Source organism: Micropterus dolomieu, linkage group LG04, assembly GCF_021292245.1.
Source record: "Micropterus dolomieu isolate WLL.071019.BEF.003 ecotype Adirondacks linkage group LG04, ASM2129224v1, whole genome shotgun sequence".
NCBI lineage: Eukaryota > Metazoa > Chordata > Actinopteri > Centrarchiformes > Centrarchidae > Micropterus > Micropterus dolomieu.
The window spans coordinates 7,714,326-7,729,732 of NC_060153.1; the positions used below are offsets into that span (position 1 = coordinate 7,714,326).

At 41.0% G+C, this 15,407-nt stretch overlaps 1 protein-coding gene and 1 long non-coding RNA gene across 4 annotated transcripts in view; both read left to right on the plus strand.

Annotated features, from left to right (window-relative positions):
* The window catches only part of gab1 (GRB2-associated binding protein 1), a 54,507-nt gene that overhangs the window by 13,153 nt on the left and 25,947 nt on the right, over positions 1–15,407 (plus strand). Inside the window, exon 1 of one of the 3 annotated variants that reach the window (XM_046046832.1) lies at positions 1,137–1,237. The exons of the other annotated variants lie outside the window; for them this stretch is intronic. The gene's annotated coding sequence lies outside the window, so the exon portion shown is untranslated. Of the gene's footprint in view, positions 1–1,136; positions 1,238–15,407 lie in introns of those variants that run through there. 3 annotated transcript variants of the gene reach the window in all.
* LOC123969440 lies at positions 10,579–11,577 on the plus strand. The gene is made up of 2 exons (XR_006824735.1): positions 10,579–11,285; positions 11,381–11,577. It is a non-coding gene; the product is annotated as an uncharacterized LOC123969440 (long non-coding RNA).

A 15,407-nucleotide genomic window follows, 5' to 3' on the forward strand; every position in this document is an offset into this window, starting at 1 on the left:
TAGTCTGACAAAGAGTGGCTGTTGCTGCCATATGTCTTGTGACCCTTTTAAAAAACTTCCTTTTTGTGGGGCAGTGTAATATTTAGATGGGAAATGTTAGAGATTTTAACAAGACCTTTTACACTGTGTCAAAACGACTAGTTGTGCCCCTAAAAATGAAATAGCAGCTGCAAGATGCCGGAAGGTCTTGCAGATGATTCGACATGTGCTGCCTGCTTGCAGATTCTCCAGGCTAGTTTTTAAAACTAAAAACTTCAGCCTTTCTCATGGAGGTTTTGTTGTATTTCCCTGCCTAATTTGAGCTCTGTGGATGATTGGTGTGACCAGGTTTCAGGGCTGCTTTTGAAGGTAGAAATATGTGCGACTTTCTGTTCACATTTTACTCAAAGGTTCACCTGTCATTTCCCACACACACGCACAGATGCAGCTGGCACTTTAGTTATGTGGTGCTGTGTGATCTGACCCTAGCCGCTGTGTCTGCAGCCTCTTAATATAGCCCACTGCTGTCATGGTAGCTTTTGCCCCTCTTCCCTTGCTCTGTGCTGTGTGTGCACCAGTACATGCGCCTGTTTATCCCGGTCTGGACAGGACAGGCTAAGTTAGACAGGGGGGTGTTGAGGTCTCAGCTTGAAGACTAGATGCGAAATATCGCTACTGACCTGTGTATTTTCTCAAGTTACTGTGACTCGGACAGCCCCTCAATAAAACAGTTGCTGTCTGTATATAATCGGCCTTAATTTGTCTTTTTTATGTGGTTTTCAAACATCAGTGTCTTTGCATGTTTTAGAGAAGGAATCCTCAGTAACCGTAATGGACGGAGAAAGATGGATGGCTCTTTGCTCTTCACCACTGGTCCTGTTGTGGCCACTGTCCCTGATTGCATTAGAGTTACTATAGTGCTGCCTGATATCTTTGGCCTGGCCTCTAGCCAGAGGACGTGGTTAAACTCGCACACATGTACTCAAACACGCACACGCACAGTGAGAGAGACACAGAGATGCAGCAGAGACCCCTGCTCTCAGAGAGCATTCGTGTCCAGGCTGATTGGAAGCTGAGAGTCTGGAGGACCTCCTCCTCATGTACACCTACCGTCTTGGCATTTCTCTGAACTTTTCCTGGCAGTGCACTCTTCTTTTTACTTTTATGTGTCTTAGAAACCTGCGGAATACCTTGCTCAACCTTGTCTCAGCCCATGGCATTTGGATAACTTCTGTTTGAAATCCAAGCAGAGCTCAAGGTTGGTGATTGTATTACTTGACTTTAAACTATTACTGTTTTTTCCCCCGTTAGAATACAGACAACAAGTCATGTTTGTCAATACAAGAGGAAATATAAATAGTAAAATTCACAATTGTAGAAAACGTTATGGTCTGTATAATATTCTTCTGTGTGGACTGATGTCCTGGTGCAGTTTTAACTAACACTATGCAATGTTGCAAAGGGAATTTCAAACACAAGCCTTTTATGATCAGCAAGTTCTCTTACAGGTGTTAGGTTTAACAGATACATTTGTAATTTAGCCACATGAATGATACCTCTCAACATCTGTGTTATATATAATTATTTACTCATTTGTAATTCATACTGTTTGGTAGTGGTATTGAAATAGGAAGCTCTGCTTCTATCTTAAATCGTAAAGTCTAGACATCTTAAATCAAACCCTGTGTTCCATGGCAATGATCTACTGTGACTATTTATTTCTGAACTGTTATTATGTATACATTTGTCTGACCTGTTTGACTGTGTACAGGCCAATAGGAGCTGAAAGGAGAGTTGTTTAAGCCCCCCTTGTCAGCGGTCAACGAACAGCGTGATCATGTGAACCAAGTCTGCCATGCCAAAGGAATGTGTTGAATTCTAACGATGCAGCTTTGACAAGTGCATGTGACTCATGTGACTGCAAGAGCTTAGATTGGTGAGGGCAGGAGAGGCAAACGCAAATTGGATGAAACAGCAGAGGAGAGAGCGAGAGAGAGCAGGTAATCAAAAGAAAGAATGCAGTGGGTAAAAGTCTGAAGGTTGTGGAGGAGCGAAGCATGCAACATTTTGACCTCCTGCTTATCTAGGGAAAAAAATATTAAAACTGAAAGACCAAACAACAAGGAGATGCTGTGGGAAAGTTATAAAGTTGTGTTTTGGGTAGCAGCATATATCCTGAAGTCAGATGAGCCAGTTTTTATCTCTAGTACAGCTTTGGTTCTCATGGCTGAGAGTGGGCTGCCATCTGCTCTCGTAAACCTTCCTCAGAGTATGATGATTGAATAAGGGTAATTACATTACAACAAGTACATTTGAATCTGGGATCATTTTCAGCATATATTTACTTTTGTTATATTAAGGCATGTGGTGTTAATGTATAAGTCAGAGTAACACAGAGTTTCTGTCATTACTGAAGCATTTAAGCATAAAGGAAGCCAGGTATGTGTTCCTTCCATAAGTAGCTTGCGCCCTTTTACCTATAAATCAATAGGCGCATCAGAATGCTCTTTTGTCATTTTCATGCATCATTGTGACAGGAATTCCATTTGATCTTATTGTGAAGTGGGCAAGATAACTGTTTTTAAACAGCAAAAAATGAGACCCCCTTTACACTTTGTATTAAAATGCATTTTGGGTGATCAAATTACAATTGGATAGTGCTTGACCACATGAAAATACAGGTGTAAATGCACTCAAGACGCATTGAGAACAGATTGTGATCCAATCGGCTAAAACTCCTCCCGCTTTTGTCAGGGACGCATTGTGACCATATTGAACACAAGTGTAAATACAATTGTGTTGTCAGTCCACATACAACAAGTGGGCAGAAATACATGCTTTACAATGGTGAATGGAACATATCCGTAATTGCTGAGTTAAACTCAGACAGGTAGCGCAAGGAAACAATGCCAGACGCAACTGAAGTTTCACTTTCCGGCTGAGGAAAACATGGGTGTGTAATCCATGGAGGAAATCAGATCATGGTGGAATGAGATGGGTCAGAAAGTTATTATACTATGTATAGTATAGCAAACAAGAGGAGGACTTGACGTTCGGTTGTTGAGTTGAGAAAGAGCGATCGGAACTCATTGTGCACACTGGAGACACATTAAAACCAGGTGTAAATGTAATTAGGTAAAAATTATATCTAGATACAATCTGGATATGAGACACATTTTATTGCCAAGTGTAGAGGGGGTTAGAGAGGTCATTGGTGTGTTTACAAATTGCACAAAAACTGGACTGGAGGGTACTCTGTACGGTAATAGGTAATGATTGGCGACCTGGATTTTGCCCTTGCCATCACAAGCCAACGTGAGTGCATTTTCACTACGCTGGAGAAGTAATAATTGAGAATTACAAGAATGTGAAAAAGATACCTAAATTATAGAGAAAATGTTGACTGTTGACTGATTTGTACTTTGGTGATCTTCCACATGCTCCATTTTTATTCCTGCCATGAAGACCCCTATGTTTGAACCTGGCCTGTGTTGTATTGCTGTGTAATGCAATCCTTATCATTAGCAGGGTTTTTACAGAGTCCTTTATTCCCCTGATCAGCCCAGTCAGATTACGTCATGTACAGATCTTGTTAGGAATGAAGGACCATTTGGAAACAAATATCATTTTGTGTTAAGGTGGTGAAGTTAACCCATAGTACTTTGTTCAGCAGATGAAAGTCTCTTGTTTCTGGGCACTGATAGTTTTTTTTATTTATTATTTCTTGGCTTTAATTGAACCCCTATATTAAGTTCAATAATGTAGTTCCAGATCTCTCTTGTCTAACTGTGTGTTTTGTTAAACAATTTAAACCAACATTAGTTGTTTTCTTTGTTATGTGCCATTCTCATAGGCACCAGCTTTGTTTGAGTGATGTGTTGAGTGGGTTGCTCTTGTTGGCTTTTTTGACCATTTAATCAACATTATCACCCAAAAATATTTTGTGGAACTTCGGTTTGTGTGTGTTGTTTGAGATCTCATCATGATGAAGGAAGGCTAGTTCTTCAGTTGTTTTGAGTTTTCTGATGTATGAACAGAGGGATGCTGTGGTCAGGCCTTTGTGGGAGGTGTGAGCATTGTGGTTGATTAAAGAGGTTGGAAGAGTTTATTTTAAAGTAGATGGTCCCTTAAAAGCAGTTAATGGATAAATATGTGGGTCAAAACCTGCCTTTTGGTCTCTCTGCAGGCAACAGTGAAAGCATTAGATGGCCATAAAACTTAAAATGCATGGATGTATAAATGTGTCCACTGGGCACTACAGAATGGGTTGAATAACAGAATGGTTCATAGACTGAAAAGGTTTGGAAATGAAACCTTGTGAGAGAAGCTGTGTGCACAGGAGATGGTGAGTTCAGGTGAGTTGAGTACGAATGAGCGGAAGCTGTTAGAACAAATCTCCAGGCATGCAAGCACACACCCACAAAAGTCAGCCCACAGCTAAGAGAGAGGACATAAAACGCTGACATTGTTTTGGGGCCATTTGCGTAATAGCAGAGTTGGGGAAATATTTTGCATTGTTACATTTGCTGCCTTATTGGTGGCTTAAAATGGATGTGTATGAGGGATTCCACACACTTCACTATAATGTGAATCACTGTTTGGGAATCGCATGAACACACACGCAGCACACAAACTCTGAGGTATGTGTTCACACCACGCGCATTCCCTTTCAACTGAAAGTGAACCAGTATCATCTGAATGTGACAACAGAGTGTGGAGGTGTGTACCAGTTTCAGGTGACTGGCTGAAAAACGGAGGTGTGTCTTTAACTTAACAAGCCTAGGCATGCTCAACAGCTCAGCCCGTAGAACAGGACACCAAACATGGTAAATGCAAGTACTAAGAATAGGCATGTTGTATTTCTGATCTAAGAAAGACAGCTTATCAAAATAGAATTTGCAGCAGCACCTGAAGTCATGACAGCATTCACTAATTCCCTGTCTTTTGGGTTTCCTGTTATTTCATTTTATGGACGGGAATAACTGTGAACCTAAATTGTACTTGAATCTTATTTCATCAAATTTTTTGCTGTGTAACCAGGCACCATGTTTTTTGAATCCAACACATAAGTGCACAGCAGAGTCCATTTCCTTATCTCTGGGTATGGCATCGCAAGCCATTTCCTAGTGGATGGACTCCAGCAAGAGGGGCTAATTAGATCATGTCTAAGGCAACCTCTCACTGGCCACTAAATGTGATTTGGAACAATTTTCATCGGGCTGATTGGATTAGACTGGTGCTGCTCACTGCATGGATAAGGACTGGGTTAGAGACTCACACAGAGTGGACTAACACAGTATTAACAAGGTACATACCATACAGCTTTTAAAAAAATTTAATCAATCAAAAGCCTTTAAAATAGCCTTAATATATAGAAACTACACTTTCTGTTGCTTTAGTGGTGTATACTGCATATAAAGAAAATGAATATGTTCTCATTTAACAAATAAGCCAAACACACATTCACCCACTGATGCTTTTCAAGCCTGACTATGGAGAAGTCATCCATCTCACTATGCAGTGGTCCCCCCCTACAGGAAGCAGTGGGACCATCATGAGTCGGCTGCCCAACCCACAACCCACTGTAGTATGAAAACCTCTGCTTCATTGAGAGCTGCGAGGCTGTGCCCCTGCAGGCTCTTATTGAAACATTACATTTAAAAATATCTTAGAAGGTCCACAATATTAATCCATAATATTATAGATGGAGCTTTTTCTACTGACTTGTGCATGTGCAGGAGCACATCAAATGCCACGAATAGAAGTCAAAGTGGGACACTTCACTTTTTGGCACGTGGGCACAGCTTGTTGAATAGTGGTTGGTATTTTTGGTTCTGCCCACCTATCTTGGGCCGGCGTATTGTAGGTGTACTGTAGTGTAGAAGCACTGTGCATTGGGGGTTGGGGTGGGCAGTTGTTGCCAGGGGAGGTGGTGTGTTATTTTCAGTCCATTGTGTCTACTTCCTGTGGGTCAGGGGTTATTGGAGCAGGGTGTTGCAGACTTTATGGAGTAAAGAGGAGGGGAGGGAAGTCAGCGGTGTAGGCAGGAAAGTGGCCAGGCTCACTCGACAACAGTGACTGGTCAGCAGCTTGCTTACCTTATTTCTCTCGCAATGTTTCTTGTTTTTATCCGTGCAAAGCTTGGACTCTTCGGAACCAGGTAAGGAGACATTAATTCCATTTTAATAACCAGTGAGCTTGTCATTTAGCTTTTTGTTTAGACCATTTGAGTACTGTTGTTATCAGCATTATACAAATATTGGTAGCTTGTAACGCTCGGCATAAGGTCAGAGACGGACTTGACTATGAAACGATTATTCTTCAGTATTCATCAGTATGGAGATGTTTGTTTGGATGACAGGAAGTGGATGGAAGCTTAAAGACTCATGCATAACCTGAATGCCACTGTAATGGTGGAGTTGTTTGGAAGATTGCTGTACTTTGATTCACTGTTACAGCACGATTAATCCTTAAATATCTGCAATCATAAAATAACAGCCTTAAACCGAATGGTTACAATGAAGTGTCTGAATGACTGTCACAAAAACAAGTGCTGCAAAGGATAATCAGACAGGCCCTCACAAAAAATGGCCATGATTGTGGCCACGTCCAACAAGTGCATGAGAAGAACTTGAACTTTGTTTGCAATATTGCTTTTCAGTCACAAATCTTGAAGCCACTGTTTCCTTAAAGAGCGAGCAAAGTTCATTTTCTAAGTATAATTACTTTCTCTTTTCTCCGCGCCTTTGTTCTGCAATCAGGTGTCACTTTGTTTTGATGATTTACGGCAGGTTCAGTGCTGGGTTGTTCATATATTTTATTGACTATTGTAATTTTCCTGCACCTGACCGTGTGGAGACATTTATTACTACTTTTAAAGACAATCAAAGCCCCTTTACCAGCTTGTCTACAGCTCTTATATAGCCGTTGGAGTGCTACCTAATTAACTCCATTCCATTGCACATATTATTTTTGTTTATTAGCCGAACTTATCATAACAGTAGACATTGATCCCTACAGTATTTTCCATGATACCTCCGGTTTCCCACAAATGATTATGACGAACACGTAGCACACAAGATACAATTTCTTTCAAATTATTGCCGGACCATACATCAAAAAACAGGTGAGGCAGTGCAAAACAGTTGTCTTATGTAGACTCTTGCAGTGGTATCTCTGGCTTGGTCATTTTTTCCGATGAACACAATTGGCAGTGTTTGCAGGCAGGAGGCCAGTGAGGGATTCTTTTTATATAGGGGGATAGCTGCAAACAAGGGCATGCTTGTTGTTTTAGTGGAGCTAGAATAATGCTGGTGCATGTATACAATATACTGTATGTATGCAGTAGGTTGTTTAGTATAATTTTATTTTTTTTTGCAGATGTTTTTCTGTATTTCCGCATTTATTTGATAGATACAGTAGAGAGAGACAGGAAAGGCAGGGGGGTGATGGAGGGGAGGATGGGCCTATTCGAACTTGCGCCGCTGTGGTAAGGATATGTTGTACGTGCTCTAACAGATGAGCTATCAGGTCGCCCCATGCTTAGTATCATTTCTGATAGTGTCAATCAATCTCTCCGTCACACATAAACATCAAATAGGGATTCCCAACCCCTTTCCCCAACACACGTCAAATAATTTGCAAAGACTTGTATATGAGCAAATGTATAATGTGAGCACATTCTCAACTTTGTTTATTGAATTTTCACAGTACAGATGTGATCCCCTCTTTACTTTGTCCACTCAAAGTATAGATTTTAACAGTATTTCAACCTAGCATGTGCATTATTCCCTTTAGTGAGTTCTGAGCCTCCAAAGGAAACACTTTCACTTCACTAATCGCTGTCTAGTGACCTTGTTTAGGGGGTCTGAATCCAATCCCCAGTTTTCTTACGAGACATTAGCCGTTGCAGCAAATGTTAATATAGAAGAGGTTCTAAAGTTAGCTCCTGACCGACCCCCAAACACAACCACAGTGACAAAAGGAGGCAAAACAGGATATCTTTTTGCCCAGAGTGTGTGTTGGGAACAGATGACCAGGAAGATAAAAAGCGCAAACAAAGTGGAAACTTCCACTAAGGGATGTTATTTTGCCTTGTGTGTGTTTTTTCTCTCCTTTTCTCTGTTTCACAAAGCCCTGTGTTTCCTGGAAAACACAGTAAGAGGTAGTAGGTTTAGTTTGGATGAACAAGCTAACACTGTGAGTGCTGAACAGTTTCCTACATTATATGCAACTACTGACGCTTCTGTGCTTCCTCAGTCATACATGATTTGAGATGGTGTTAATGTTTAAACCTGCTCCCAGTGAGTTAATGCTTTACCCTGTGAGCAAGGGTTTAAGTCAGAACACTACCTGTCTGAAAACTGTGTGGTGAGGCCAGGGGGAAGCGGCGGCGGCGGCGGCGGCGGCGGCTCATAGCTGTTGGAGGTGGCAGATGTCACCAAAAATGAACTTGAAAATGCTGATTGAATCTTTCCTGTCTTCTGACAATAAAAACAAGACCCACCGCTGCACTTGGCCACAGTGCAGACCTACCCATCAGTCACGCTCATGTTCTCCTCTGCTACATCTTCCCCACCTTCTCCCTCTCACTCCGTCTCTCTCTTGGTCTTTCTCTCCCCCTGTCTGTGGATACTCTAATGAATGATATGGAATGATTACTTGACTGAGAGTTCCTGTCCCCGCCCTACGAGAAAGAGTTAGTACAGCAACGACAGCAATTACACAGTTGACTATCCAAGACATTGGAGTATCACTGGTACCGGTACTGGTCCTGGGCTTTATGGAGTATCTAGGTACAAAAGACCACAGAATTGGTTGATACCTGCTGTTGAAAACCTTGGTAAGCATTGCTGCTTCTTCTGCATATATATTTTTGTCAAAGTTTGGTGGAAAAGGCTGAAGTTTGATAAATGTTCAAAGTTTAAGTTTTACCTTGTTAAATTATTCCAGAATTTGCTGCTGTGCATTAGACCTAATGACAGGGTGGTTGTGGTTTCTGATCTCAGCCAGAATATTTGGTTTTTGATGTAAAACAGTTTGGAAAGTCATGACATTGTCTTGTTATTATGTCACCTGTAAAAGCCCATAAATTAAGAACACCTGTTTGCCTTGCAGACGGTCTTTCATGAGAATATTGGTCTTTGTGTGCGCTGTTTGCAAAGATAGCAGTATGACTACCAAGGTCTGTGTTCTTTGGACAGTTACCGAAGATTGTTAGGGCTGAGGTCAGATTGCGCCTGCCTGGGTGAGAATTTCACAGCTGCACATGAAAGAGGAGCGACTGTGCAATGGTAGATTGAGGGAGAAAGGGAGGGATTGTGTACATTATGAAGGAAGAGAACTGGCTTGTTTTGATCGAAGGTGCTCCTTTTGGATCAATACACTGCTGATGAGCATGCATATAGGATGTGATGTATTCTAAACTCTTAGGATGAGCTCTATAGTGGCTGAAAGTTGTTGTTCATAAAAGTTGCTTTCACTTTCTGACTTTGAAGCATTTGGTAATATCAGATAGTGTTAACAGAACTGGGCATAAACCAGGCTATTTTTATCGCCCGCATGCATTACACAGCAGATGTCAGTTTGCCACTTTATTTCTAGCATAGTAGGAATGCACAGGTGTTACCTCCATAGTATATGTCCAGCTGCATAAAACAGCTGCTCTGTTTTTTGGTATGGAGCCTACTTGTTTGGCATTGTAGCCTGTACAGAGGCTGGTGCTGGCTCGCATTGCTACACCAGTGTCTGTACCAAACCCCATTAACTTGCTGTCTGGATGTGGAATAATTCAATATTATTTTTAATTGTTTCATGTAATCATATCTTAGGGACTCGCATTCTTATATTGTGGTTCACAGCTGTTGTTTAAATTAATAACAAGTTTAATGTTTCCACAGTTCAAGTAATTACAAAACAGGCATTTTTTAAATGTAAGATTATAATCTTTTAAAACACTAAAAAGCCATTTTGATTCCATGGATGAACATGAGCAATACTCACCTCTTACATCTGTTATCTACATCAAGATAATGCTGATAATTATTGCTACATTAATTTTGTCCATGTTATCCACCCCTATTCTGCTCTGTTATTAAGTAGTTTGTTTTTCAGGACTAAAATTTCCCAGCCGCCATAGAATGATCAAAATTATTAGAAATGATTGCTGCTAACAGTCTTCAAAATCGTTACATGTGTGTTACCTATAGTCTTCTTGTGATAATATATAATGTGCGAAACATAAACTAGAACATGAATAAATAAGAGCAGATGTAGTGTATATGGCCTCGGTGTATTAACGCTGTGGTAGTCATTCACGGTCTTATGAAAAGTCTAGTTTCAGAGGAGTTCTGGATCTTGAGCTTTGGTTCTTCTGGAAGAATTGAGAATTGAGATTCTCACTGTTGTGTCTCTGACCTGTGTGGGAAGATGGGGCGCTTGCACACAAAGCAAGGATGTGATGTTTCAGTTTAACAAAGATTTGTTCTTGTTTTCTCTCCGAGAGGAGAGAAAGAAAGATGTTGACTCTCACGTGGGAGCAGCGCTATGCTGTAGACACGGATGGTAATTGATAAGTTCAGAACCAGTTGGGAGTTACAGTTTTTGCTGTGTTTGTTTCTAAGATGGACATGTAAGGGTTCAATAGGACACACACAAGAACACCTAAGTGAGTGTTGCTGTTACTTCAGTCTTGTTGCCTGGGTGGTCCTATCTTTAGCTTGTTCTCACTTTGTTCCTGGATTCAGTATGATTCTACAGGACTGCTTTTACAATAGTTCGCCGTTGCCCCAGGTGTGGTAAAGCATTATTTATTTTATAAGCAAATTTAATTCGAATTTATAATTTGTTGGAAAAGAAAATCTAATTATTTTGATTTTATAGAATAATTGCTCACCTACATCCTCTGTTGTTAAGAGCTTAAGGCTGCCATGATTGGGGTTAGAAAGTAGTTAAGTTTGTTGTGTGGATAAATGTGCAGCTCGCAAAGCTCTCATGCCTGGCTGAGTCTCTAGAGCGCTGCCCGGCAACGTCACTGAAGAGTGAAGTGTGTGCACTTTGTTATTACAGAACATCATCATTGCCTCCTACATGCAGTTGATAAGTCACTGAAATGTTAAAATAACTACATCAAACCTGCATGCAAAGAAAGACTACAAAGCAGAGAGACTGGATTGCAAAGGAGTGTCTCATTATGATGTAAAAGCTTTGTTACATTTTTATGCGCTGTAAGCCCTTCTTATTCCTTGACTTAAAAGACCTCCAGTCCCTGACTAGCTATCTTTGCAGCATTAGCAGAAGTGTCTGGGGTAAGTGGGCTGCCAAGGGAGAGCCTTTGTGAAGCAGGCATGTAGAGGAAGCTGTCCATGCTGTGGCATCTCTGACCTTTTTTTTTTTTTTATAGAGAGTGCAGATGGGACACAGAATCATAAAGTCTCCACAGGAAGCAGAGGAAGGCTCTGATCCAGAGAAGAGGATGGAGCCCTCAGACGCAACACTAGATAGAGAAATGCAAGGAGAAAGGGATTTGTCAATGATTATGAGCTCTGCACAGACCTTCGATTAGCGATGGAAATAAAAAGGAATATTTCACTGCTATAATCTTGGGACTGCATTGCTAGAACCATTACGACAAGCAATGTTAGCGGTGAGAGGAGGTTTTAAATGAAATGATGTCTTTACTTTCTTAATGTGATGTATTTCCTCTAGAAACATAATATCGGTTAGGTCATAATGCAGTGAAAGATCATTCTTAATCAGTGACATTTAGGGAGAGAAAGGCAGTTGGACAGTCATAATAATCGAGGGTAAGGATAGGCCTTCATATGCTTTACAGATTGTAAAGCAGCCTTGAGGCACACTTGATTTGACCTTTTTTCACTTCTAAATGAGCTTTTTATACTGTGTAATTTGGTTAAACTGGACCTGTTAAACAACTGTATGATCTCTCACGTTGCTTTGTGCCCTTCAATCTAAAAGCTGTTTCAGACAGGTTCACAGCATCTTTGTGGTTTTGCATAATAATTGATAGTAATGAAGGCCAAACTTCTATAAACAACACTCAGGCTGTAACAAAAGTGAAATAACTTTGTAAAAGAAGCTGTTCTTCTGATATGTGTTGGGGTTTACTCCCATTTCATTTTTTAAACTTAAACTTTTCCCCCTATCCCCAACCCCCACCACCCCACAACCTGATTTAGCAGTTGTTGTTTTAGAGGGTCTGGGACGACCTGATTACATAAAACAGGATATCAGAGGAGGGAGAGGTCACAAACTACAGTCCCTCACACACACTGCAGCACATGATAAAGTCAGAAGGCGCAAACAACAGCAAAACGACACTCTTACGCTTACTCATTTTCAGTAACAGAAATACTACAAGACACAGAATTAAATCAGCTCCTGTGGATATACAGCTTGCAAGGTAGGCTCACTTGTTTTTCACACAGGATCTGAAATGATTCTGTCATGGATAACCTGCAGACATTTATGGGAATGTTGAATAGCCTTTTGTTTATTTGATCTCTGTCTTGGAGATCACGGTGAGTGTTTGTGTTAGATGGTTGGCCCTGCAAGATAGCTGGAAAACTTTCACCTGCAAATAACATGCGTGCTCGTGTCTCTCTGTGCAACATTTTTCCTACGTAAAGGAAAGAATAATCCTATCGCACCATGCCGTGGGATCACGGCAAAGTGCTCATTAGTTCACCAAAACTTTTAGGGCCTGTAATGTCAATTCTCATTTGATTCCAGTTACACAATAAGAACATTGTATCTTTAAAAAGCTGATGTTACCAGGATATGAAACTGAATGGCACTAGCGTCCAGTCACAGGTAAACATGAAGACACCTGGAATTAGTTCTAAGTTTATGTGCGTATGGATGGATCAACATGCTTGTTAAGGTGGTGTTAGCTAGACAGCGAGTAGAATATCGGGCTTCCCTCCTGCTATGGATGTACATGTCAGGTCGACCAATGCGTCAAGTTTATCTAACAAGACAAATGAGGTCAGAAACTGCCGGTAGAATTGGCTGAGTATTAACCAGTGTCCAAGATGGATGACCTCAGGCATGCACATTTTTCATGGAAGTCCCCTCTCCTTCCAGCAGGCGGAGGGCTGATGACGTTGGCCGAACAGCCCACTTAGCCAAAGGCCATGCACTCTTACTTGTACATTAACTGCCCTCTCTGGTGCTCAAGGATGTAAAAATAGCTGTTTAGCAAGAATCCCAGTCATGTCCCGCTAACAAAGACGGATTTATACAAGTTGCAGCACTAAGCATAGAGGAGCTTTTGTCCCTCCCCTCCTTCTCCTTCTGCAGACCTCGTCACCAAGGCCATGAGCGCCAAAACCTCTGACGCTCTTGACACTCCTCTCTTAGAACAGCCTTTGTTCATCATAGTCCTACGGTCCTGATAGTGAGGCTTAGGGAAGCACTGTGGTCTGCAAGATTGCGTATTTGTTTACAGCGTTTGTGTCAGATTGCAGTGTCATGGAAATATTTAGTTGTTTTGTTCCTTTTCTGCGTCAGCAAATGCATTTATTTAATATTCAAGTATTTGCTCCAAAAATTTTAAATGTCACATGCAGCCTCTGAAATTCATTCCCTGATTTTTGTCCATCCCAAACCCTTTACATGCCCAACCATAACACAACTGCCAGCATTTTATAGCACAAAAGGAATGATGGATTGACTTTGAATCTAGGCCTTGATTGCTGTGGAAACTGTTACTCGCTAAAAAAAGTAAATCATGATTTTAAACAAAAAAATATATATAAGTATTCATGTTTTGGTGTTTCTGTAGTGACTTTTTCACTGGCTCATCCTTACTAACATTTCTGTGTTCTTTATGCATATTAACACTTTAAAACTATTTGTTCAGGTGCGTGACCTTCTTCAAAGTTTACAGCTGAAGCCATTTTAACATTGTGGACTCTTGCAGCCTCTGGTAGTCTTGTATGGCATATACCAATTTGTTCTGTTATCACCAAATTTTGACCTTCTATCCCTCGCCTTCACCCTGTGCTCATCCAGCGCCCCGTCTCTCCCTCGCTCTATCCCTTGCACTGTGTTTTTCTGAGGAACAAACAGAGAAGCTGTCCTAGTCAGGATGAGTCAGTGCAGCTGGGGTGCAGGTCATTTACCCACAGCCCACTCAGACGGGACAGATGGCCCGGCCACTCTCATGCTGCTAAGTGCTAACTATGCACCCAGACTCTGTGAGCTAAGCTAATGCTAACACATGGGTGAAATGGAGAAAGCTTGGCTAATGCCATTGAACCGTGGATCCATTGTATGTAGAGATGTATAAGTTAAATCCGTTATGTCTACCAAGTTATTGGGATGCGTGGCCTCTTGAGTGCCTTGTGCTGCTGAGGTCTAATAAAGTCCAATAAAATAGAATAATTAAAAACAAATCTTGCAGTAATACTCAGCACAGGCTTTCACAGAGTGTTCGTCTAATGTACCGCCTATTTTCCTAGATAAGCATTTAACTTTGTAAAGCGTCTAATGTTCAGACAAAATGAATATTGTGGATACTGTGGATTTAACTAAATATGAGTATTGTATGGATTGTGTACAGACTAATGATATTAAGATTGTCTCTTTGTATTTCTCTTCTGGCAGCACTATTGGACAGCCATACACAGGTTCTCCACACAAAGTTTTAGTTTCGTATCATGGCGTACAGAGTTTTAAGTAATTTAACTGTATTATTTTAGATTCTGGGCTTTTAATGGAAGCAGTAACTTCTTATTGCCAAAAACAGGTAGATTGGAAGTAGGGTTGTGCGGTTTCACAAAAAATCATATCCCAATATAGGTCATTTCATATCCTAATAACAATATATATCCTGACATTAGAACATTTTTTGTAAATTCAATGAAATATGGTATTTCCAACTGTAACATGGGATATTTCTCTGCATTATAAAGCTGGGGTAAGCGATTCTGGAGAAATACAACACCATGACAAATACCATGATAGAGTGAACAACAACACAGCAATTAATGTAACTAATGTTAGGTTGTGGATTAGCAAACTGACGCTACTTGCTGCTACAAAGCTAACATGAGAGGACGAGATGGTCCCAGAGCTGCAAAGCAGCTCCAGACAGTGACACTCACAACTCTCCTGCTACTACAGCTAGCATCACAACAACAGCATGTCTTGGTAACTATAAAGTAAGCTGAATGTCCGTGGCCAAGACATTTAAGGTTACCTGACTGACACGCACATCATGGTTGGCACTGCCGGATAGTGCTATGTGCTGTTGATCAGCCTGCAAATCACCCACCAAAACAAGCAGTGGAGGGAGGCTTCGGCAGACTACGTTGGATGCAGCGTGTGGGAGAAGTAGATAAACAAAAGCAAGACAAGCGATCAAATGCCATAGTGAAGTGGATAGCTACACACTGCATGTTGAT